Source organism: Carcharhinus amblyrhynchos, chromosome 14 (assembly GCF_965287045.1).
Source record: "Carcharhinus amblyrhynchos chromosome 14, sCarAmb.v2.hapA, whole genome shotgun sequence".
Taxonomy (NCBI): domain Eukaryota; kingdom Metazoa; phylum Chordata; class Chondrichthyes; order Carcharhiniformes; family Carcharhinidae; genus Carcharhinus; species Carcharhinus amblyrhynchos.
In genome coordinates, this window is record NC_137337.1 from 44,297,815 (window position 1) to 44,322,233 (window position 24,419).

Below are 24,419 nucleotides of genomic sequence, written 5' to 3' on the forward strand. Positions count from 1 at the left end.
TAGTAAGAATACTGTGGTACTAAGGTTTGGTATCTCTTGACTTCCTATAGGGTTCGGACTTGAACTGCAAATTATGAATTGTTTCGACTCTTCCAGTTTACAAGAAAAGTGGGATTCCAGTAGATTGCAGAGGGGGGAAAAGGTAATATATCCATTGTAGGTAACATTGAGAAATTTAATTTGCACCATTTGTATCCTCATCTGTATCACCCCCATTTAGACTATGCAGATAAGAAGATTGTTCAAATTTCTTCAAGCGCTAACTATTTTAGCATTTGGTCTCTGCCTGTGCTAAAGGTAATCATGATTAAATGCTGCCTGTTGTGTATTCATGATTGTTCCTAGTTTGAACAAGGTCACTTTAAGAATCCTATCGTGTGACGTACCAATGACATCATTGGCCATTTGCGCAGGCAAATAGGTGGTCTCTCGTCACAGCCTGCAGAATGAACACCTTTCTGTTTTTGGTCTACAAGCCTATCCTTTAAAAAATTTTACACTGCCTGCTTCAATAGCTTTCCATGAGGAGAAAGCAACAAATGTTCACTGATTAGCTAAAGGAATGATTAGTTACAGAGTAGTTCAAGGACATTTGACTATAAATCAAAAATAAAACATGTGACTCATTAGCGAGTCTGTTTGAAATAATTATACATATTTCCTGCTACCCTACTTTCAAAAGGGCAGTGATGTATTTAGAGAGTTTTGAGAAAAGAAGATGACTCTGACACTTAGAAGTCTAAACTGAGCAAATCACAGAACTTAACAGCTTACAATTTAATCATGAAAGTCTGTTGACAAGATCTGGTTGTAAGGAATGAGTCCTACTCTCGGACAATTAATTCCAACCTGAAGCCAGACTGAGGTTCATAGAATCATAGAATCTAAGGCATAGAGATAGGCCCTTCAGCCCAAACTGGTCCATGTCGACCTAAATGCCCATCTGAGCTAACCCTATTTGCCTGCATCATCCCTCTAAACCTTTCCAATCCATGTATCTATCCAAATGTCTTTTAAATGTTGTCAATGTCCCCGCCTCAACCACTTCCTCTGGCAGCTCATTCCACATACGTACTACCCTCTGTGTAAAAAAATTTGCTCCTCAAGTTCAAATTAATTCTTTCACTCTTAATTTAAACCTATGTCCTCTAGTTCTCGATTCCTCAACCCTGGGAAAAAGACTGAGTGCATTTGCCCTGTTCATTCCTCTCTTGATCTTATACATCTCGATAAGATTGCCCCTTAGTCTCCTATGGTCTGAAGAAAAGAAGTTCTAGTCTGTGCAACCTCTCCCTATAACTCATTCCCTTGAGTTCTAGCAACATGCTTGTCTCTTCTGCACTCTCTCCAGTTTAACCTTTCCTGTACCAAAACTGAAAACGATAGTCCAAGTGCGGCCTCACCAACATTCTGTACAACTGCAACATAACTTCCCAACTTCTGTACTCAATTGAATTGGTGTTCAGATTCTCCCAAAATTGGGCCTCAGGCCTCAATTATGTGAGCCTACTGAGCTGTGGACTTTTAATGGGCCAACCTGAGGCAACTCAACAGTGAAGAGGATGAAATTTAGCAGTCCCTAGGTAACTGCACAAAGGGGAAGGGAAGATGAGTGGGAGGAGGTGACAAGAAGAGGAGGAAAGTTTGGTACATGACTGTAAGAAGAAGGAGGTTGGGAGAACAGTGATTGAGACATTGGAATAGCATTGATAAGGATGTTGAGAAAGGGAGTCCATCTTGATAGATGACAATAGCCCACAATTTTACTGCAGAGTTGGGAGAATCTTGCTGAGGTCAAGAATACAGCTGGGACCAGGAATGGTTACTGTCAGGGCAGCTCAATTTTGAAGAAAGCAATAGACCTGCATATTGTCCAGTGACAAAGGTACAACCTATCATTGTTTTAAGTATTTATTCAAGGATGCGGGCACCACTGGTGAGGCCTGCATTCATTGCCAATCTCTAATTGTCCTTGAGAAGGTGATGGTGAGCTGCCTTCTTGAAAAGCTGAAATCCCTGTGGTGTAAGTACACCCACAGTCCTGTTTAGGAGGGAGTTCTTGGATTTTGATTCAGTGACAGTGACAAAACAGTGAAGAAATATATTTCCAAGCCCTGCAAGGCTAATGACCAGGTGCTGGAAAATGGGAGGAAAATAAGCAGCTGGTTTATTTTTTTCTCCCCTTTTGGTCAGCATAGACATGATGGGCTGAATGGCCTCTTTGTGCTCAATTGTTTTTCTGTGGTTGTAAATAAAAAGGTTCTTCCTGTATTTTCCGTTCTGTTGGCCATAATTTATAAATATGACATTTATGGATAAGCAAACAGCCATTCAAAGTAAGCTAATTTCAGCGAAGTAAAGTTCTACGATTAAACTCAATATTTCTGATGAGGCAAGATTGCGAACATGGAGGAAGAGATTAGTGAGGTGATTTTCCCCCATAAAAGCGAAGTGTCCAACAGAGTTCTTCCTGCCCTTTTGTTTGGATTAGCTTAGTAAAATGTATTTACAGCACTCTGTGCATTACAGAGTCATCAGGGGATTTAGGCCAGTGAGGTGGGTCATCAGGGGATTTAGGCCAGTGAGGTGGGGCCTATTCTCACCCAGGAGGCCAGCATGGGACTGCACCCCAACTACTAGCCTCCTCCTGAAGGTTGGACACTGCCCCTGATCGCTGGCCCCAACCACTGTTTGCCAGCCGTGGCCTCCCTATGGCCGGACCCTGTCTCCTGCTGGTCATCACTACCCCCCACCCCGATCCCCGATGGCTGGCCTCCAAGCGTCGACTCCATCAACAGACACCCCCTACCCCCCCACGAACCCCATGCAGAACTCTCCCCATGCCCTGCCTTCCCACTTCCCCCCAACCCTGGTCTAGTTCTGCTCCCATCTGGCACTGCCCCCTCAGGCCCCACCCTTTAGCACTGCCTGTGCCCACTGGGCAGTGCCAGGGTGCCCAGTGGGAACTGTCAGGATGCCATGCTGGCATTGCTAGGTTGCCAAGCTGGTACTACGCAAGGGGCACCTTTCCTGCTCTAGACCTCCTAGGCCACAATGGCTTCTGGTCCCACCAGCAAGGCCATCACATCTCATCCCCGTTGGTGGAGACCGTATGTGATTCCAGCTGGTGTGGACCTCCACAGGTGGGAGCAGAAACTTGAGTGACATTTGAATCCTGGACTCGCTAAATATATGGAAATGCTAATTGATAATCAGCCTTGCATTGTTCCCTGGCGCAAGGCTGATTACGCCAGTCGCGAATCCCATTTTTCCTTCTCCTGCTTAAATTTCATGACCCGCTGTGCAACCCAAGCAGTCAGTGGGCTGGGAAAGTCACACCTTAGATAACTGGAGTACTCTAGTTTCCTGATAGTAGACATAGCAGGCTATATTACATTTTTTGAGTTACGTTGGACATGGTTAACGGTGTGTATGCAATCATAATGTCTTGAGTATATAATTGAGATTTTTCTGATGAAATGTCAGCATGGATACATTTCAAAACCTTAAAATTGGCTCCAGAAATAGGGAGAAAAAAAGATTTTATTTTGAGTGTACCTATGTAATGTCACCAGAGGTGCTTTTGGAAGACACATATCTTTTAAAAGAATAAGAAGCAGTCTACTTGCATCTGAAGAGTTGTATCTGAAAACTAAATTAGATATGATAATACCTTCATTACAGACCACCTCCAAGGCATGGAGGGCCAACATCCTGTGCACAGCTCTTCAAGATTTATCCGAGAGATATTAAGCTGTGAACCTGGATCTTGCCCATCATCTCCTCAAAGTCTTGTCAAATTATTGGAATCGTAGGTTTGAATGGAAACATCAAATTCTGGAACATCAAATCATCAAAACAGCAACCATAGCAGGTTGCACATTTGTCAACAGACAACATGAAGCTCACGGTATGATGAAAACGTAGGAAAGAAATATGTCTTCAGAGCTAAGAAGCTAATTTAAACCTGGAAACTTCTGCTTCAATTTCTGTTTACTGGCCCAGCAGAATTGTATATGAAACAGGTCTGTTATTTTCTCCACAAACTGTTGCACTTAAAGATTTTCCAGAGCAGCCATCCAGGGCACCACAATGTTACAGTGTAATCAAAATAGGATAACTGCACAGCAAACTAAGCAGCAACATTAGAAGAAAAATCATTGCACTGCTTCATGTGCTTTAACCACTTATATTGGACATTTTTGGACGCACCGATGTAAGCGCATCACTAATATTAAACCTAATTAGAACATGAATTACAGCACTGATGGATTAAGAGGCTTAAAGTGCTAATTGGATAACTGATGTTCTTAGTTAACTTGTGGTGAACTTTTGCCACTATGCTCAATGTCAAGCTGTGAATGCAGAATGCTGTTAATAGTGTTAACATACCAAGTTTCCGCCTGGAATTAATTGGCCAGTAAAATTACCAACAATCTGAACATTTGACGACACCATTAGTACTTTTCAGTGCTGATATTTATTCTACAAATAGGTTTACTTCAGCATTTTAAACTAAGGCCACTTCATTGACATCATTTGGCTCATCCTTGACAAATAATGATAACCCTTTTATTGATTGTGGTCCAAGTTACTGAGGTTTCATTATCTTGGGGACGTTGACCTCCGAGCCATGAGCACAAGAAGTGCCTGAAAGCAAATCAATGTGTCAATCAAGTGAACGTAATAGGATTAAGCAGCTTCTTTTTCTAGAGAGGCTGAAAGATCCAATAGGTCAGGTAAACAGCTGTTCATGTTGCACCATTCTCAGTGGGCTGAAAGTAAAGGTTATTAGCTCGCCAACCTTGAAGGGAGTGCACTGGAGAAAGATTGCTGAAGACATTTGACAAAGACTAACACTGAAGTATTGTAAGCAACAAAATATTGAGTTACTGAGGTCCCCTTTACTGTGCGTTCACAATGTTAATATGGAAATAAAAGTAAAGACAATGTTATACAATGAAAATATGTTCCCTGGCATGGATTTCAAAATAGTTGTACATCATTTTGCATTTTCACAATTGAGTCCTGTAAAAACTCTCCGTGTGTGGGGTTGCTGGCGGATGTGCAGAATCCAGAAAGAACTGGAAATCACGAATCTAGTCGGCAAGATCATGATTTCTGATTTTCCCCCGTCCCTCGCTAGTGACACCATCAGGTTCCCATCCATAATGGGTGAGAACCTGATTTTAATAAATTCAAATATAATGAACTAGTCCTTTCACCAAATTGTGCCCCCCCTCCCTGCCCCCCCCCCAACATTCATACCATGTTGACGTGACGTGACATCTGGTTCTCAAAAGGTTTTTTGAAATGTAATCGGGACACCCCACCCCTGCAAAGGTAATTATAGCCCCCCAGGGAGAGTGACGTGGTCAAGCACTGCCCTGGCACTGCTCCTGGCATAGTATCCTGGCAGTTCCAACTGTGCTGGGGGCATTGCCAATATGGATTCAAGTGGAATTCCCATGGTGGGTGGGTGGGGGGGGGGGATGCATTTATTTGTAGTGGGAGGAGAGGGGAGAGTGAGCATTGAAGGTGGATAGCAACATCCGACGGGGAGGGGTGGGGTGTCGTTGACAGGCCTGGTACCTCCGTGGTGGCCCGGTGAAGGTTACTTTTTTGTTCTGATCATGGACCCTTTAAAAATAGTGCCCTGATCCCTGTACAGCCAGTCTTGCAGGCTCTGCCTCGCCAGAGTGACAGCATAAAGCATGCCCACTTATTTCCATTACTTTAAGAGGCTCAAAATCTGGACTGAAAACTGGTCTGTGGAGCTGGAGATCTTCACATCAGTGTTCAGTCGGACTCTGACACCTTGAAGAATTTTGGTAAGATTCTGCTCAGTATAGCTTGCTACTGATACTCATAACATTATTTGCTGATTATGAGCATTAGCAAACGATTTGACTGCAGGTGACACAATAACCAAGAACATTCCCAGCAACCTTATAAGCTCACTTTCTTGCAGTCATTGGATAATCATAGAATCAGAGGATCCCTACAGTAGACGAATCTACTTGGCTCATTGAGTCTTCACCAGCTCTCCAACATTCTACCCAGGCCCTAACCCCTTAATCCCACTTACTTACCCTGCTAATCCCCCTAACCTACACATCTAGGTAACTGAGTGGAAATTTAGCTTGGCCAATCTGCCGAACCTGTTCATTTTTGGACTGTGGGAGGAAAGTGAAGCACCTGGAGGAAACCCACACAGACACAGGGAGAACATGCAAACTCCACACAGATAGTCACCCAAGGCCAGAATTGAATCCGGGTCCCTGGTGCTATGAGACTAACCGCTGTGCCACTGTGTCATCCATTAATAATAATCTGGAGCAGGAATCTTGGATGAAGTTTTCAGCCCTTCCCTCGTCTAGGGTGCTGCCTCTTGTTGTAGCTCTGCCTCAACACAAACTTGATTGAGATAAGTCAACTGAACCCAATCTAAAGCAGTACCATGGTGGACCACTCATTCACTGAGCTGGTGCTACAGTTCACTTTAAGAACTAAACATTTTTTTAAAGAAGGCTACTAATTGTCTTGCATTATGTGCCCATCATTGTGACTATTATAGTAGAATAACAGAAGATTCTGTACGATGTTACAAACAGGAAGCAAATTGCCCAACTAAAACCTAAGCAAAAATTTGTAATTTCATTTTTGAATGCCTCATGGATAGGAGTAAATCACTCTTGCAATTTCACCTACATACCTGATCACATTAGGCTGCTTACAACTGTACAAACATGCAACACATTGCATGATATTGCTGCAGCCACAGTTTATCTCTTTCACTCAAGCTGCGGGTAGAGTTTCTGAATACTTCACATGGTTCATCCCAGTTCCTGAGGGGTATTTATTTTATCACATAGACCCATCTGGTGGGTAGATATTTCCTGTTTTGATATGCTGACCTGGAGCCAGATTTACACTTGACTGGCAAAGACATCTTTGACAAGCAACAAAATGGGCATGATAATGTTCAAGATCTTGCAATTTAGCAATAGTGCCACATGTTCTCTCATTGTTATTCTTGGCTACAACACCCATTAAATAGTTAACCCCTTTTAGTTGGTATACCAAGCACTGTGTTGCAAACTAGGTACTTCTATCAGGAATTACTCCAAGTAGCTTGACAGCATTTGCGACTTTTCATTGGTCCATCTGTTCCATGATTGAAATTCACAGGTAATAGTATTGAATATTGTTGGTATATGCTGTTCAAAAGGAAATTTTGAAATTATTTTAGCTTCCAGATTTGAAAATAGAAACCACTTAAATGTATGTCTGAATAAGGTCACTCCTCATTCTTCCAAACACCAAGGAATACAGATCTAGAATACTTAGGGAAGAATTGTAGCAAATGAGGGAAGAGGGTTGGATCATGCAAAGACCCATTGACCTTGGATGGGATTTCCCGGTTTTGGGATGAGAGTGGCTGATCCTGCCCTGCGTCTCTCTTGCTAAGATAGCTCTTTCACCCCGGGACATTTCCTTTGTACCATCTCCAATGTTGCTGCGTCCTTTTTAAAGAAAGCGGACAAAAACTTTACGTAGTATTCCAGGTGAGGTCTCACTAATGCCCTGTACAATTGCAACAAGATCTCCCTATTTTTAAACACCAGCCCCTATGCAACAAAGGACAAAATGCCGTTTGCCTTCCTAATGACTTGTTGGAACTGCTTGCTAGCTTTTTGTGATTCATGCACTTGAACAGTTAAATCCTTCTGCACTTCACTTACATGCAGTCTCCCTCCATTTAGATAACAGTCTGCCTTTTGATTCCTCCTACAATAGTGCATGACTTCACCCTTCCTCATATTATACTCTGTATGCCAGATTTTTGATCAGCCACCTGATTTATCAATATCCTTTTGTAGAATCGCAATATCCTCATCACAATTTGCCTTTCACCTATCCTCATATCATTGGCAAATTTGGAAACTTTACACCTTGCCCCTTTCTCCAGGTCATTAATGTAAATAGTGAGAAATTACAGGCCAAGAACTGATCCCTGAGGTACTCCATGAGTTGCATCTTTCTCCTCTGAAAAGGCCCCATTTATTCCAACTCAGTTTTCTATGTGACACACAAATAAATTCCACAACACCAGTTCAAAGTCCAAACAGGTTTATTTGTAGCAAACGCCGCAAGCTTTCGGGACAGCCTGTCCCTTCGTCAGGTGGCTGGGACACCTCAGTCCAACACCAGCATCTCCACATCATGACTTCTATGTGACAGCCAGTTTTCAATCCATGTTAACACACTTCCTCCAATTCTGTGGGCTTGTACTTTCTACACTAGCCTCTTTTGGGGCATTTTGTCAAATGCCTTTTGGAAATCTAAATATACTACATCTACAGGTTCCCCCCATCTATTCTCCCTGTTACATTCTCAAGGAATGTATTTGTCAAACATTATTTACTTTTCATGTTGACAAGGTTTGATTACATTTAACTTTCCTAAATGATTAGCCATTTCCTCTTGGACTGTTGACTACAGCATCTTGCCAATAATAGATATTAACTAACTGGCCTATAGTTCCCTCCTTCTGCCTTTCTCTCTCTTTGAACAAGAGAGGCATATTGGCTGTTTTCCAATCTTCCAATACCTCCCAGAATTTAGTGAATTAAAAACTTTCAACCTGCTGCCAACCAGCCAACCCTTCCCCATGGCTCTGTAGGTAACCATGCTTTTGGATCCTTGTGTTTCAGGCCCTTTTTAGCTGAGGGCATGTATCACATTAACCAACCTGCAGCCTGTAGCTGGGTTAGTCATGATCTGACTACCTTTTTGCAACAGGAAAAATTAAGACTTCAAGTCCTCCATGGTTGCATTTAGCCAATCAAATAACACAATAATAGATATTGAACGCTCCCTGTTCCTGTGCCTCTCCTCCCACAGGTCTCTTTCTGTGACACTGCCTGCTAATACCTGGTCTCCTTTTCCTTCAGCCCCTCTCTTCCTCAGAAGAGAAGGTATCCCCAGCACAATCCCTTTCTGCTGAATTGTAGATGGCACTGCCCCATGGACTGAAGGGTGCACTGTGCAGGAATGCTCCGGGTTGACAAAAGTGTCCACAAAACACAGCTAACAAAGAGGACACTTCGGAAGAAATCACAGGGAAAGGTCTGAACTCTCAGCAAGAAGTTAGCAGCAAACTGTCACCTGAACTCTTAACAACTCACACAATAAATGCTCTGGCCCCTTTTTATCCTGCCATCGCTTGATAAGAATGGACAAAGCGGGATGGCCATCTGCCTATGTTGCCCCTGCGACGAGTATGAAATCACATGGGCAAATCACCTTCAATTGCCCAAAAGGCAGCATGGTGGCACAATGGTTAGCACTGCTGCCTTAGAGCGCCAGGGACCCAGGTTCGATTCCCGGCTTGGGTCACTGTCTGTGCGGAGTCTGCATGTTCCCCCTGTGTCTGTGTGGATTTTTTCCAGGTATTCTGGTTTCCTCCCATAGTCTGAAAGACGAACTGGTTAGGTGCATTGGGCATGTTAAATTCTCCCTCAATGGACCTGAACAGGCGCTGGAGTGGTGACCAGGGGGTTTTCACAGTAAATTCACTGTGGTGTTAAAGTAAGCCTACTAATAAATAAAGACACTAATAAGACACTAATAAATAAACTTAAACTTTTAATTGCCTTAAGCAGCTGATTAATTGTTGGCGGGCACCCTTCCAACTCCCACACATGCCCTTCAATGTGATATTTCAGGGTCTTCTGGGTCAAGCATGCACCCGCTGCTGCCCCCTAAAATTCTGGCCAATATTACAGTTTTGCTTTTGTAGTGCTATGCAAATAATCCTGCAAGTGTAAGCTGGTGTACTTGTGCTTAATTAATGGTAGGTAGATGGTCTTTCAAACGCTAAAATTCCAAAAATGCATTCTATTGCAATAGTTTTGAATTACCATATTTGAGACATTTAAAAACCCTGAAAACAACAAATAAACCCACTGAAAATTATTTTAAAAAATGAAGTTCAATACGTGGAAGACTGTCGTATAAACACGTGTTATGTATAATGTAATATATCTGTAGCAAGAAAAAAGTCTGCAATTTCTCAATGCACACCACATCATCACTGAATTGTAACAACATGGAATAATTATAGTACGGTGAAATCAATTCGAATGACGCTTCAAAGTGGAATGACAAACTATTAAAAGCAATTTCGCTGTGACCACTGCAGAGAAATGACGACTCAGAACTTGGATTTGTGCCACAGGCTGGCATGTTGCGAGATGTCAGACTGAGGCCGACTCCAAGCTAGACAATAGACTGATCATTTCTGTAAAAACAAACAGCCTGGTATAGTTTCATGAAAGAGATTAGCTTGATGGTGGGTCTTTAAGGATGCAAGAAGGATGTGCCCAATGGTGGGGATGTCCAGAACCAGGGCTCACTGTCTGAGGGTATAGGCTTGAACGTTTAGGACAGAATGAAGACGAAATCTCTTCACCCAGAGAGTGGTCGGCCTGCCACAGAAAATAGTTGAGGCCAAAACATTGTGGCCGGGATTCTCCCAAAATAGGACGGTGTGGGAACAGGCAAGGAAACAGGAAAAATTCCCACCTGTTTTTTGGGTGTAGGTATCTGAATGAATTTCTGAAATTCTGAGCAATGCAAAGTGCCTCAGCATGATCTACCCTGAAAAGCAGGACTTCTGATCATTAGCCTTCCTGACCTCCCACCACCACCCCCTCCCCCAACCCCAATCGCTGGCCTACTGGACCCCCCTGGCCCAAACCCAATTTCCCCCCATCCCCAGGTCATCCCCGATGTTCTACCATCCTGATGATCAGGCGGATCCCCTACACCGGCACACTGATGGCCAGCCCCGATCGCCCTCCTCCCTCCCCCAACGATTCCACTTGCAGAATGGCAGCACCCACCTCCCCTGCAGTCACTGGTCGCCGCGAAGAAACCTCGCCCTCCCCTCTGGCCCCATCCTCTTGGCAATGCCCAGTGCCCAGTGGGCATTGCCAGTTTGCCCTTTGGACAGTGTCAGGGAGCTATGCTGGCACTGCCAGGCTAGCAGTGCCTAAGGGGTACCCCCTTATTCCTGATCTTCTTGGTGGGCCTCAGTGGCCTCTGTCCCCATCAGCATGGTGGGGATGCCTGTTCCCCATTAGTGGGGAGCAGTTGAAACCCTGCTGGTGAGAACTACTCCCAGCGGCAGCAGGGAGACAGTAGCGGGCCTGGGGAATACAGACCAGGCCGCAAATCACATGGAAATGTCAATTTCAATTACATTTCCAAATGATAATCAGCTCTTTGTCGATTTCCAGCATAGAGATAATTGTGCTAACAAAAAGTGACTGCGAAACTCGCAGGTCACAAACCTTGCGGAGGACTTCCCTCTGATGTCTCCCGGCCACCTGCACTGCTTGAGCAGATCAACGGGCTGGAACAATCTGGCCCGTATGTTTTCAAGAAGCAGCCAGATAAAACACTTGAGGCGAAGCAGATCAAAAGATATGGGGGAAAGGTGGGATCTACTATTGAGTTGAATGATTAGTCATGGTCATAATGAATGCTGGAGCAGGTTCAAGGGGCTGAATGCCCTCCTCCTGTTCCTTCTTTTTTATGTTTAAAGGAGAATACAGAGGCGGAGAGTAAAAGGAATTTAGGGAAGGAGTTCCAATGTGTGGGGCTAAGCTATTTAAAGGCATAGGAACCAACGGCTGGAAAATCTCTGACAAATCCTCTAAAAACATTTCAGAGTACCTTCAGACAGTGTTCAATAGCAGAACTTCTTAAATATTACCTTATCTATTGGGTGAGTGCCTCATACTTTAAGGAATGTTAATACAGGACCTATCTTACATATTCTCACTTGTGTTATTGTTGAATTCAATGCTTGGACCACCATGATCCATATTTGGCACCCAGCTGTCACATCAGCCAAGTGGTTTGAGTGACTCCAGGATAGCATGCTTTTGCAGCCTTCTGGTGCATGCTGGGGGTGCCCTGGTGTGAAGCCTCCACTTAACTGATCACTTTGCATGCCAAGCGGCATGTAGTCAGAGGGGATTATGCCCCAGCAAATTAGATCTCCAACAACCAAGGAATTCCAGAGCTGTAAAATCCTAACCGGAATGTTAGAAATAGCACACCATACTTGTTAACTTTAGAATGATAAAATGGACAAGTAATTGTAGAAAAATGGTAAATTAACAAAAGCTTCTGACATTATTAAGTTATTTGACGAAGTAATGACTAATAAAATTGAAATAATTCATGAACTTTGGATGCTCATTTGAAAAAGGGCACAAACAATCAATTAATGGCAGTTCAATTCTTTCTGCTGTGTGTACAAATGGATTGGTATCAGGATGCAATTAACTGCGGTGAACCCATCAGCACTGCACAAACCAATCAAGTAAAATCTATTTCCAAGCGATTTAACTGTGTGAGTATTTATGAAGAAATAATATAATTAAAAATAGTTATTTGATCCTCCACTGCGCTATCTGTTATTACGGACATTAAGCAAGTATGAACACAGGAATCTCAACTAAATCCCCGTTGGCAATGGTGATCAAGGGGAAATATTCGTCATCAGACCCTTATCTGACCCCTCTGTCTCTGTAATTGTAAAGTGTGAAGTTTGGAGACAAATGGACTAAATCAGATGATCCTGCTGACATCGCAATGTAAAGCAAGAGTAATTCCTGGACAGTAATTCAACATAGGATAAAATTATCGCCCTCCCCATCCTAACACGTAATTGTTACAATCTAACATCAATTTGGAAATAATGTTCTGCTTCAGTTAAGCATCAGTGCAACACAATGCAGCAGGAGAATGTAGAATAACACAATAGCTGAAGAAACACTGTTAAAAGAATTGATTTCAATTTTGATTTTGTTCCCAACTATGGACAATTGACAAATCCTTTACAAAACTCAAATGCAGCATAACAGAATCTGGAGTGAAGTTCCAAAGTGGCGTCAAATCATTGGGTTAAGATGACATTATATGGAGATGCCAGTGTTGGACTAGGGTAACACAGTAAGAAGTCTCACAACACCAGGTTAAAGTCCAAAAGGTTTATTTGGTAGCAAAAGCCACCAAATAAAGATGGCCTTCTGCACTGTAGGGATTCAAGGGATGCTAGGAACAGTGCCAGTGGGGCAGTGCCAGGGGTGGATCCTCTGGGTGTCCTCTTATGTGTGTTGGACTTTAACCTGGTGTTGTGAGACTTCTTACTTAAGGTGACATTAACAAACCACTCGAGTTAGTCTCCTGTGACTTTATAATGTATGTCCTCTCAACTTCGTCATGTATAAATAGGTCGCATGAGTGTGCGTGTTTTCCTTTCTGCTTTCTTTATGGGTAAACCCAGAAACAGCTATGCAAACTTGGACTCCACAAAGAAAAATGGTCCACACGTCAAATGATATGATGAATTGTTTTGTGACAGGTAATTTGTCAAATAATAATATTCAGATTTATTTAACTGAGTTTTTACAAGAAATGTATTACATTTGTTCTTAGAGCTTACGTTTTAACAATCAATCGAAACCTAGCTCCCTTTTCCTTCACACAAATCCTTTGTTAAGAAATTGTGCAGGGAAATGCTTTCATTGCTTTCTGGTATCAGAGATATCAAAGCTTAGCTCTGGGGATTGGAAGAACGGAATAAATCCAGCAAAGCCAATTTACTGTTTGTTCTGTAATCTCAGCATTGGTACACTTGCTGAAAACTGGCAAAATTTATTATAAGAAACATCTTTATAATTAAAAGTCAGTAGATCTAGCAGGAATCCTGGGTTACTAGGTATCAAAACCCTAAAGCTGACTCCATAAGTAAGAGGAGATTTTGATTTCTAAGCATGCCTCTATCATTCCACAGCAGATCCTTTTAGAAAGTGTAATATAGATATTGAAGAAGAGCAATGTAAAAGTCATAGAAAATAAATTGAATTCAGGTAATGTTTTTCAGTATCTCAGGCGGTTCCAAGGTAACTACAGCCAATTAAGTGCTGTTGTGATGCAGAAACTTGACTGTCAATTTGTGCACTGCAAGATCCCAAATTTGGCACTTTGATAATGTTCAACGCTCTGTTTACATTGTACTCACTGAAGGGGAAATGCTGACCAGGATGACATGGAGAACTCCCCTATCTTTCACTGACTATTGCCAGGGGACCTTCCACATCCACCTGAAAAGGGAGATAGAGAAATTTGGGGAGGGGAGGTTTGTGCCCACATTCACCACAGGCATAAATGAAGGCAAGTGCACAAAATTCCATGAGAGTCAGGAAGTGAGATTCTTGCTGGTCAAATCTCATTGTTCTCGTTTCCCAGTTTTCCCCACCCATTGCTGGTGATGTAGCAAGCTTCCCACCCACAAAGGGCAGGATCCTCAGATCCATATATTTTATAAATTTCAATCTTATTAAAGGACATCCCAACCACATAATTGCCCTCACTGAATATTTATACCTTGCCAACGTGATATCATGTTGACAAAATTTACAACGGTTATTTAAAAGCGCGATTCAATCGAGGGAAATCTGTCAGGGGCATTAAGCTAAGTATAGCCCCGGGTGGATTAGCCTTGGTAAATGCATGAGATTATTGGATAGAACATGGAAGAGGGCCTGGGTGGGATACTCTGACAGAGTGTTGATGCACGCTTGATGGGCTGAATGGCCTCCTTCTGCGCTGTAGGGATTCTAGGGACGCTGGGGGCAGTGCCAGTGGAGCACTGCCAGGGGTGGATCCTCTGGGGAGTCTCCTGGGATGTCCCCTTATGTGTGTTGCATTGGGTGAGTGCCTCCGGTACTTGTATGTTTGTGTAAGGTTGGGGAAGAGCCCCTGTATGATTGCAAGAGGGCGAGGGCTCCCACGACTTCTTTCGTGTGGGTGGGGGGAACAGAGGGGAATTGAGTCTTTGCTACCTCTATACCTCTGTGATAAGGAGAGGTTGCTCACCCCGATGCTTGTGAGTGGGTTCTTCCATGCTCATGTGGTGGTGGGATGAAGTGTATGTTCAGCACAGATCTTTAAAGATGGCACCCCGATTTCTGTAGACCTGGCCCTGCCAGCTCTGTCAAGTCCTGCTGTGCCAGAGTGACAGCGTAAATCTTGCCCCCGGATTCTTTGTGCACCGTGTATCAGAAAATCTGGTCTGGAGAGATACACATCAGTTTTCACTCTGGCACTTCTGGTAAAATTCTGTCCAATGGCAAGACGTTTAGTGATGGGTGGGCATGGAAAATCTAATAGGAGGAATGTCAGAAACCATGTTGGATGTCAGCATAAGATTACAGGTGAGATCTTACAAATTTGTTCATCCCGAGGTCAATGGATTGTTCCATGGTCCGCGCCTCACCCACTCTGATTCCCATGGCAGGCGGGTTGGTAAAATTCCAGCCTACATTGCAGTTCTCTCAATGGTAGCTTAATGGTGGGTCAGTCCTTCCAATGATTAGTGGCATGAATGTCATTTGCATTTGTTTGCATCTCATGAATGATCATTAAAACAGCCAGCATCCCAATCAGACCTTCCAATCTTGCACTGCAGCAGCATGACCTCACGTGTGTCAAACCCAATAGCTACAGAGTGGTGTCCCTCAGTTAGCCAGAGCCTTTGAGATGAGTGCAGGAAAGCTTTTCTGTCACGGTGCTGCACCGCATCTGATGTGCAGCACATCACTCTGCCAGGACAGGCTGCTTCCTGCCTTTCATCTCCATGCTAAGCTGGTCTCCATCAACAGCATCATGCTGCTGAATCCATGGACCACACTGTGTCACAGAGTCAGACTGGTGCTGCGCCTGGAATTGGGGAGTACAGGTACTCCTTCCCTCTGGTACCACACACCAGTGTTGATCTGCACTACTCCATCAGGGCAAAATAACAGGGTGAGGCCAATGGGATGAGGGGCACGAATTCTAGGGGGCAATGTGAAAGATGGGGTGTTCTGAGAGGGCACTGGGGGCAGGATGAAGCTTACAATAGCAGGCAGAGGGGCAAGGAGGTCAATAAAGATGTCAAACAATGGGAGGCAGAGGAAAAACCGAGGGGAGGGAAGCTGGATCCTGATTAGACTGCATGAAATGCTGACAAACCAGGGTGTGAAATGGATAGCTATGCATTACTGGAAGGCGATGGATGCAGACCACAGATTGTGGAGTGGGCTTCCATTTAAGTTCAAGGTCAGGCAGACAGGAGTCACAGAGTGCAGACTTTCCTGCTGCAAAGTGGAAAGGAGTCATAAATGATAGGCAGTCCAGGAGTTATGCAAACCTCAGTCTGACGTCAGAAGTGTGGGAAGTCTGCTAAGCTGGGCTCCAGATTCCTTCTTAGAATACATATTTGGCTTTTTTTTGTGCCATTAGAGTCAGGATCCAGGTCAATTCCGCAAGATGCACAACCTGTTGGCCTGGAAGCAACAGTAAGCTAGATTTCTAAATTTGTACTTTTAAAGGCACAACTAAATAACCTGTATCAAAATTGGAAAAGCCAAATAGTATAAGGCAATGGTGCAATCTTGGGGAGTGAAGACAACAGTGAAGGGGGCACAGTTTCATCAACTATGCCATCCCATCATTGAAGGGGAGTCATGGAGCGGGGTTTTCTGGCTACACTTACTCCGAGTCTGAGAAATCCCCATCGAGTTCAACAGACATTTCTGTGGTCTGCCCCTCGACTGCTCTAATTCCCGTGACGGGCAGGACAATAAAGCTCACTCCAAAGGTAAACAGTTAATGCCATTCAACATGACCAGATTCCCTTCATTCACCATGAACAAACAAATGCTTAGAGTCATGCCAAGTCAGTGGGGCCTATTTTACCATTTTGATTCTAAGTGCTGGGCGAACTTGAAACTGGGAGTGTTTCAGATCCGACTTTTAGACCTGTTCTCAGGTGCCCCCATATGCACTCTGCCTGAAAAAATATCAGTGGTTCCGAATCACGCTGCACAGGCCTATGGGCGGGGCTTAATGCACCCGAAATCCTGCAGGTCCAATTGGCGCCTCTAACTGTGCATGCACAGACAAAAAATGATAGAATAATGCTCCCCTGCCGCATCCTTCCCAGGTCGGATAATACCTCCCCCTGGCCCCCACATACATTGTCCCTTCCACAACATTACTGGTCCCCTTATCTCCCTTATATCTCTGTTACCCAGACCGATCGCGGGCCCTTCCACTCTTCCCCCCACTGATCTCAGGCAGAGTGGCAGTGGACACCCGCCCCCCCTCCCCTCGCCCCCACCCCCCTCCCCACACCAATCTCAGGCAGAGAGCCATCGGACACTCTGCACTTACCGCTCCACTAGCTGAAGTGGGTAAGTCAGACCTTTGCGGACCATGTCTGTTTCGCGTCGATTCTGGACAGGCAAACGGAGTGGTAAAGGGGGAAGTGCCAATAAGGTTGGATGTACCGCCCATTAAGTCAATTTAAATGCATGCAAGTGCATTTAAATTGTCATCACGCCTGTTTCAAGAACATTCCCGATCGCGGCCATTTTCGGGCCTCGGTAAAAGGGGGAGCCGGCATAGAGGTGGGCACAAATCATGGTATTCACCTCATGACCAACTTTACCAAGTTTTTGCACCCAAAAGCAGGCACAACGCGATGGTAAAATCGAGTCCCAATGAGTGAAGTTCAGAGTCACAGTGGTTCAATAATGTAAGTCACAAGTTTGCACTCCCCAGAGGGCTCCAGAGGTCACATCAGTGGAATATTCCATTCTAACCCTGCTAACCTCCACGTGTGTGCTAGAATTCCTGGGGTATGCTAGCACGAGGAGCAACGCAATCTTAAGTGTGAGAGAGGTTGGTGTGTTTCTTTGAGCTGTCCCTGGGGCAAAGGACATGCCAGTGGGCCTGGACTCTCCGAATAAGGGCCTCGAGGGCCATGGCTCTGAAAGCTGGTGCTGCCTTCTTCTTGAAGCTGCTCGTCTTTCCCCTCTGGGTTCTGGACATCCTGCACGCTCTGGTTTCGACAGGACTGAGGGGAGTGATGTGAGCGCACTGGTCTGGTATTTAAATATGGCAGCGAGACCTTCGAACCCACCAGCAGAGGGCAGATGGATGAACCGGCTGCTGACCCACCAGGAGAGCCAGGGATAAATTGCTTCTGTATAGTCAATGAGGTTCCAAGTGCTGAATCTGACGCGGGATCCTGCCATCCTGATTGGCAGGACAGAAAACACCAGAGGCTCCCGATCACTGTACTGAATCTCAAAATGGGAGCATCCCACCCATTAAATTTAATGTCTCATCTGCCATTGCAGCATTCCCTCAGCACTGCGCTTAAATGTAGTTATTTGTTTAAAACCTTTGGCATTGAACTTGAACCCACAGGACCTCTGACTTCAAAGCAATTGTGCTAACAATGAATCATAGCTAATGTTTACAGTGCATCATGTTTTCACTGGCTGTTTGCTGAAAAGATATAAAACTAAATTGTTTAGCTGAACGGTTCTCTCACCAGATCCTTTTCATTTTCCAGTGCTTATTATATTCATCTACTTCACCCCTGAAAGATGCAATTTGTCCTCTGCCTCAACCGTTCTTTGGAATAAGCATTCGATACTCAATTTTGCCCGTGTGAAGAAATCTCTCCCAGTCTCTCTCTCTACTCACTAATCTGAAATTGATGACTTCTTGTCACATTTTCCATCAGAGACCTGCTGCGGTATCATTTTCTCCTCCCATGTACTTTGGGGCAAGCTTCCACAGGATTTATAATGTTAGGCTCTCCTTCAGCTCTTCCTGTGCTTTTTTTTTTCGGAATGTGGGCATTGCCGGCCAAGCCAACATTAATCTGGGTTTGAAATAAAACTGTGGGTATTGGAATCTGAAACAAAAACAGAATAATGTCGGTTTGACAGCATCTTTGGAGAGAGAATAGAGCCAACGTTTCGACGCCAGATGACCTTTCATCAGAGCTGAGAAGAAAGAGAGTCAGCAGAGAGTTATACTCTGAGGGGTGGCAGAATTGGACAAAGGGAATGTAAACGCAGAAGGCTGAGAAGGTGTTTAAAGTGTCCATCGAATGGTCAGAGCGCATGAATGACAGAGCAAAGGTATAGTTTGGTAAATGTGGCAGTTGGCCTGAAGAAAGGGGGGGTGTGGTGGAAGAGGGTGGAGGGGATGGAAAGGAGAGCGATAAAATAGAGAATGAAATGAAATTAAATGAAACAAAATAAATAGAAATGGGGTGGAGGAGACGGTTCATGCCCTGAAGTGGTTGAACTAAATGTTCAGTCCGGAAGGCTGCGAAGTACCTAATCTGAGTGATCTACTGGACCACCTCCGAGGGCAGTTTAGATTGCTGGAGGCCTGGGGCAGGAACTTTCTGTTCACACTCACCCCAAGACCAGAAAACCCTGCCCAAGGTTAACAGATTTGTGCACACTTCACTCCTGCCTACTGCGATTCCTGTGGAGGACAGGACTGGAAAATTCCACCCCTGGAGTCACATATCAGTGAGACCAGGTAAGAAAGACTGAATTTTTTCCTAAAGGTGCTGGGGACGGGGTCAGGATTGGTGAACCAAGTGAGATTTTATGACAATTAATGAGCGCGTCACGATCACCGTTCCTGAGGCTGGCTTTCAATTCTCAGCTAATTGGCTAATTTTAGCTTTCACTAGCTGCCAGAGTGGGATTCAAACCCATCCTCATGTGTCAGGGCACTAGGTTGGGCCTCTGGATTACCAATCCAGTGACATCACCATCTTCCTGACTGCCATGAAAATAATCCCACCATAAATCCCCTATATTCCCCTCCACCCTATCGCAGCCATTCAACACAATCCCCTCCCCTCTCCCACCACCACCATCCACTAACAAATGAGGGATTTAGTGGAAAGAGGTGGGGGTGAAGGGTAGCTGTGTTGGTTGAAAATTCCCACCTACAAGAAATTGTGAAATGAGTTGAACTCATTTATCCTCCAGCCAGTTTGCACTTTAACTGGAAGCTTTACTCTTTTGTGAAAAATGTCCTCCAGGTGCTTCCTACAGGGATCACTCCCGACCTCTGTGCCAAGTGCATTATTACAGAGAGAACTTGTGTATTGAATGTGTGATGTCTGACAATTAATGAGCAAAGACTTGAGAGTGACTCATACAAAATCCGTGCAGCCTACTCAGCAGGAATTCAAACGCACCAGGGGCTGCAGAGCTTACTTTTGGCACTCCAGGTGCTGTCTGGGAATGAAAATGGAATGTAAAATGGAAAAGTTCTTCTATTTCATTCCGTGCCAGGTGCCACCTTGGTGAAGCTGTTAGCAGACAGACCCAAATCTTTTCAGGGCAGGCAGATCATGGTGTCAGTCAGCTTGCAACACTGACTTGATGCAAACAGTGCCATTTTAAAACTTGTAAGCCAGTTCTTGTCCTCTCTTTATATTACAGTTCTGAAGAAATAGAAGGAAGCTCCCCAACACATATTATTTTAAAAGATTATTCACTACTTTTACCTTTATTGCTGATTGATTTCCTCTATGATTCTACGAGTGTTTGGAGCTTACCACTGTTCCTTCAAGTTGCAACAAATTTTAAGGAATAGCATGGCATGTGTTGAAGAACTTTTGGCTGATTTCAAGACTTTTGCACACATCAGTTAGTCTCAGGCTCTATGGCTTAGCTGGTTTAAGTACGTGCCTTATAAACAGAAGACCCTGGATTCAAATCCCAACAGGGCCATTATGCCTTTTGGATGTTCCATAGGGTGGCATGGTGCTTAGCATTGCCAGGGGCCCAGGTACAATTCCAGCCTCGGAGTTTGCACTTTCTCTCCGTGTCTGCATGGGTTTCCTCCGGATGCTCCAGTTTCCTCCCACAGTCCAAAATGTGCAGGTTAGGTTGATTGGCCATGTTAAGTTAACCCTGGTGTTGGAAGATTAGCAGGGTAGATGTGTGGGATTATGGGAATAGGGCCTGGGTGGTATTATGGTCTGCACAGACTCGATGGGCCAAATGGCCTCCTCATATGCTGTATGGATTCTATTTTATTCTATTATTACATTCGTAGACATTCCATTTGGAAGACAAGATGACTTGATGAATGAACAGAGACCACACTGGACAAGTTGCTGGAAGAGGGAAGAGGGTGAAAGGTTCTCAGCAGCAGGCCCCTTCCATACAGGGAGCAATTCTCTTTCCTGAGCTTCAGCAAAGCACAATGTGTAAAATGTCTGTGCTTCAGAAAGAACAGCTTCATGAAACCTGCTACCTTTAGCAGCCCTGACAGTAACCTCAGAGCAGGGACTGCATTGCCAGTAGCTGTGAAGGAGCCCATGATGATGAACTTTATGGGCTAAACCTGACCAAAAAACAACAGAGTGTTGTTTCTCTTGATAAAATTGGTGTATTTTTCTCCAGAGAAACTGATCAGTTGTCTTTCAAGATTCTACCACATACTGCCAAAAAGAAATCAGGCGAACCTGATTCACATCATCCTCCATGGGCATGAGGCCTAAACACACCGAAAAAGCCTGGCTGCAAAGATCGGGCTCCATCTCTAAAGGTTGAACCGAGCAGGGCAGCAATAAACCTTCCCCACTCCACCCACAATCCTCAGGTGCTTCCCTCTCCACACCTGATCAGAGCCATCATTCACTCTGACCCCCTCCCCATCATCAGTGGTCCCTTCACGATCATCGGCCCCTTCTCCCTCCTTATGAAAGTTGCCCCATTCACCATCCCTCCCCCGTGATCCGCACCTGCCCCCACCATGATCATCACTCACACTGCCCCCACATCCAAATGAGCATCACTGGCATCTCATACTTGTCTACCCACTCCCGGCCCACAACAACATCTGCATGAATTGTCCCCTCTCATGAGGCTTGCACCTTGGCACAGGTTGGCATTGCCAGGTTGGTACTGCCAAGTTGGCATGGTCATGGTTAGCCAATGTCATGTCATGATTCATGTCATGGTGTCAATATATGGCAGGGGGTGAATGGCTGGAATTTTACCAGGGGTGGGTGAGTCTCGGAGAATGACATTCTCCGTTGGCTTTGGGCGGGATCAGATGAACTTTGGGCGGATGTGCTGGTAAAATCCTGCCAAACATCTGGCCAGGGGGTGAGTTAATAACATATAAATATATCCAACTGAACGTAAAGTGTGCTTACACCTGTTATGAGTGTGGACCTGATTATGTTGCTGACCAAGGGTGGTGAAGATCCAAAATCGCATTCTCGCTGACAAAAACTGAGAATTCTGGATCTTGAACCCCACCGGGAACCTCACAGATGGTGAACGCAGACTCAAGATACCACCCCCTGTGTCTGATACCTTCCAGACTTTATACTGGAGATATTCACAGCATCTTGCAGTTTGCTATCTACTGTTGCAGCAGGAAAAATAGTAAAGTTCTGTGTTCAAAAAGAACTAATGACACATCATGCTCACTTGCCAGAAAAACTCATCCAAGTGTAATAACGGTAACCACAACACCAATTCCCTGTGCACCAACAGCCCCAAACTTTGAGCAGCTCGAGTGTAAAACAAGACTGACTATGAACTAAACTTGACATGGACAGCAGCAGACTGGGTTGGCTGTCTGACAGGGAGTAACAAGGGCACTAATGGAGTGACTGCATTGGGAGCATGAATGCAGTCATCCTGAGGGACATCAACAGGATCATGTTCCATGGAGTTACTGCCTTTCCCTCAGGGCAGTATCTAAGCAATCCTTACAGTCTGATGGAGAATAGATTACAGGGTTGTTGTGAGATGCTGAAAACTCCCTTGAGCACTGATATCCCAGCTATGATTTGAAATTAGACTGCAGCACTCAGATGTCAGGTAGCTGCTGCTTGTTGTAATGTTGACCATTCGATGATGCGTTGTGGTTTGGAAACGTTTGAAGAGTGATTCGTGGAATGTGGATGTCAGCTAGCTGGGCCAGCATTTATTATTCATCCCTAATTGCCCTTGAACTGAATGGCTTGTTTGGCCATTGCTGGAGTCACATTGAAAATTTCCTTCCTGAAGGGGCATTAGTGAGCCCAGGTGGGTTTTTACGACAATGATTTCATTGTCATCATTAGGCTTTTAATTCCAGATTTTTATCAAATTCAAATTTCACCATCTGGATTATTAAATCAGTGACAATCCCACTATGCCACCATCAGCCCCTTTCGAATGGTGTTAATGGATGGAAAGGATGGACTGTAGCCCTGCACAAAACCTGATGTCAAGAGTGTGCCAAACATCCAATGCTCCTTGACATTGGCCATAGGCCCCTCCATGAACCAAACTTTTTGTTGTGCATTCAGTATTCTTCTGGAAGCTAACAACTGAAGTGCTGAGTCCCCTGTGCTAACACATGTGTGTAATCTTGCCATCCACCAAGCTGAAACATACATTATTTTTTCCTCCTTCTCTCGTTTGTACCTGTGTCTCACCACAAGCAGATTACCTTTAATAAGGCCATAGGTCTATAAGACATAGGATCAAAAGTAACCCATTCAGCCCATCGAGTCTGCTCCATCATTCAATGAGATCATGACTAATCTGGACATGACTAATCTGACATCACTTTCCAGCCTTTTCCCCACCACCTTTGATTCCTTTATTGATTAAAAATCTGTCTGTCTCAGGTTTGATTATACTTATTGACCCAGCATCGACAACACTAAAGGATTTTGCAGATTCACTACCTTCTGAGTGGAAAAAATTCTCATTATCCTGTTTTAAATGGGTGACCCCTTACTCTCAGATTATGCCCTCTGGTTTCCCTCAAGGGGAAACAACCTCTCAGCGTCTACTCTGTCAAGCCCTCTAAGAATCCTATATGTCATAGAATCATTGAATCATACAGTGCAGAAGAGGCCCTTCGGCCCATCAAGCCTGCACTGACACTTTAGAAACACCTGAATTCTGACCTAATCCCATCTGCCAGCACTTGGCCCATAGTCCTGAATGTTACGATTTGCCCAATGCACATCAGGCAGCACAGTGGCACAGTGGTTAGCACTGCTGTCTCACAGTGCCAGGGACCCAGGTTTGATTCCCAGCTTGGAGCTTGCACATTCTCCCCGTGTCTGCATGAGCTTCCTGTGGGTGTTTCAGTTTCCTCCCACATTCCAAAAACAGGCTAGTTAGGTGCATTGAACATAAGAACATAAGAAATAGGAGCAGGAGTAGGCCATCTAGCCCTTCGAGCCTGCCCCGCCATTCAATAAGATCATGGCTGATCTGTCGCTGCTCAGTTCCACTTTCCCGCCCTCTCCCCATAACCCTTAATCCCCTCCCTTATCAAAAACCCATCAACCCGCGTCTTAAAAATATTTAGTGAGGCAGCCTCCACCACTTCAACGGGCAGAGAATTCCAGAGATTCACCACCCTTTGAGTGAAGAAGTTCCTCCTCAACTCCGTTCTAAACCGCCCCCCTTTTATCTTGAGGCTGTGCCCCCTAG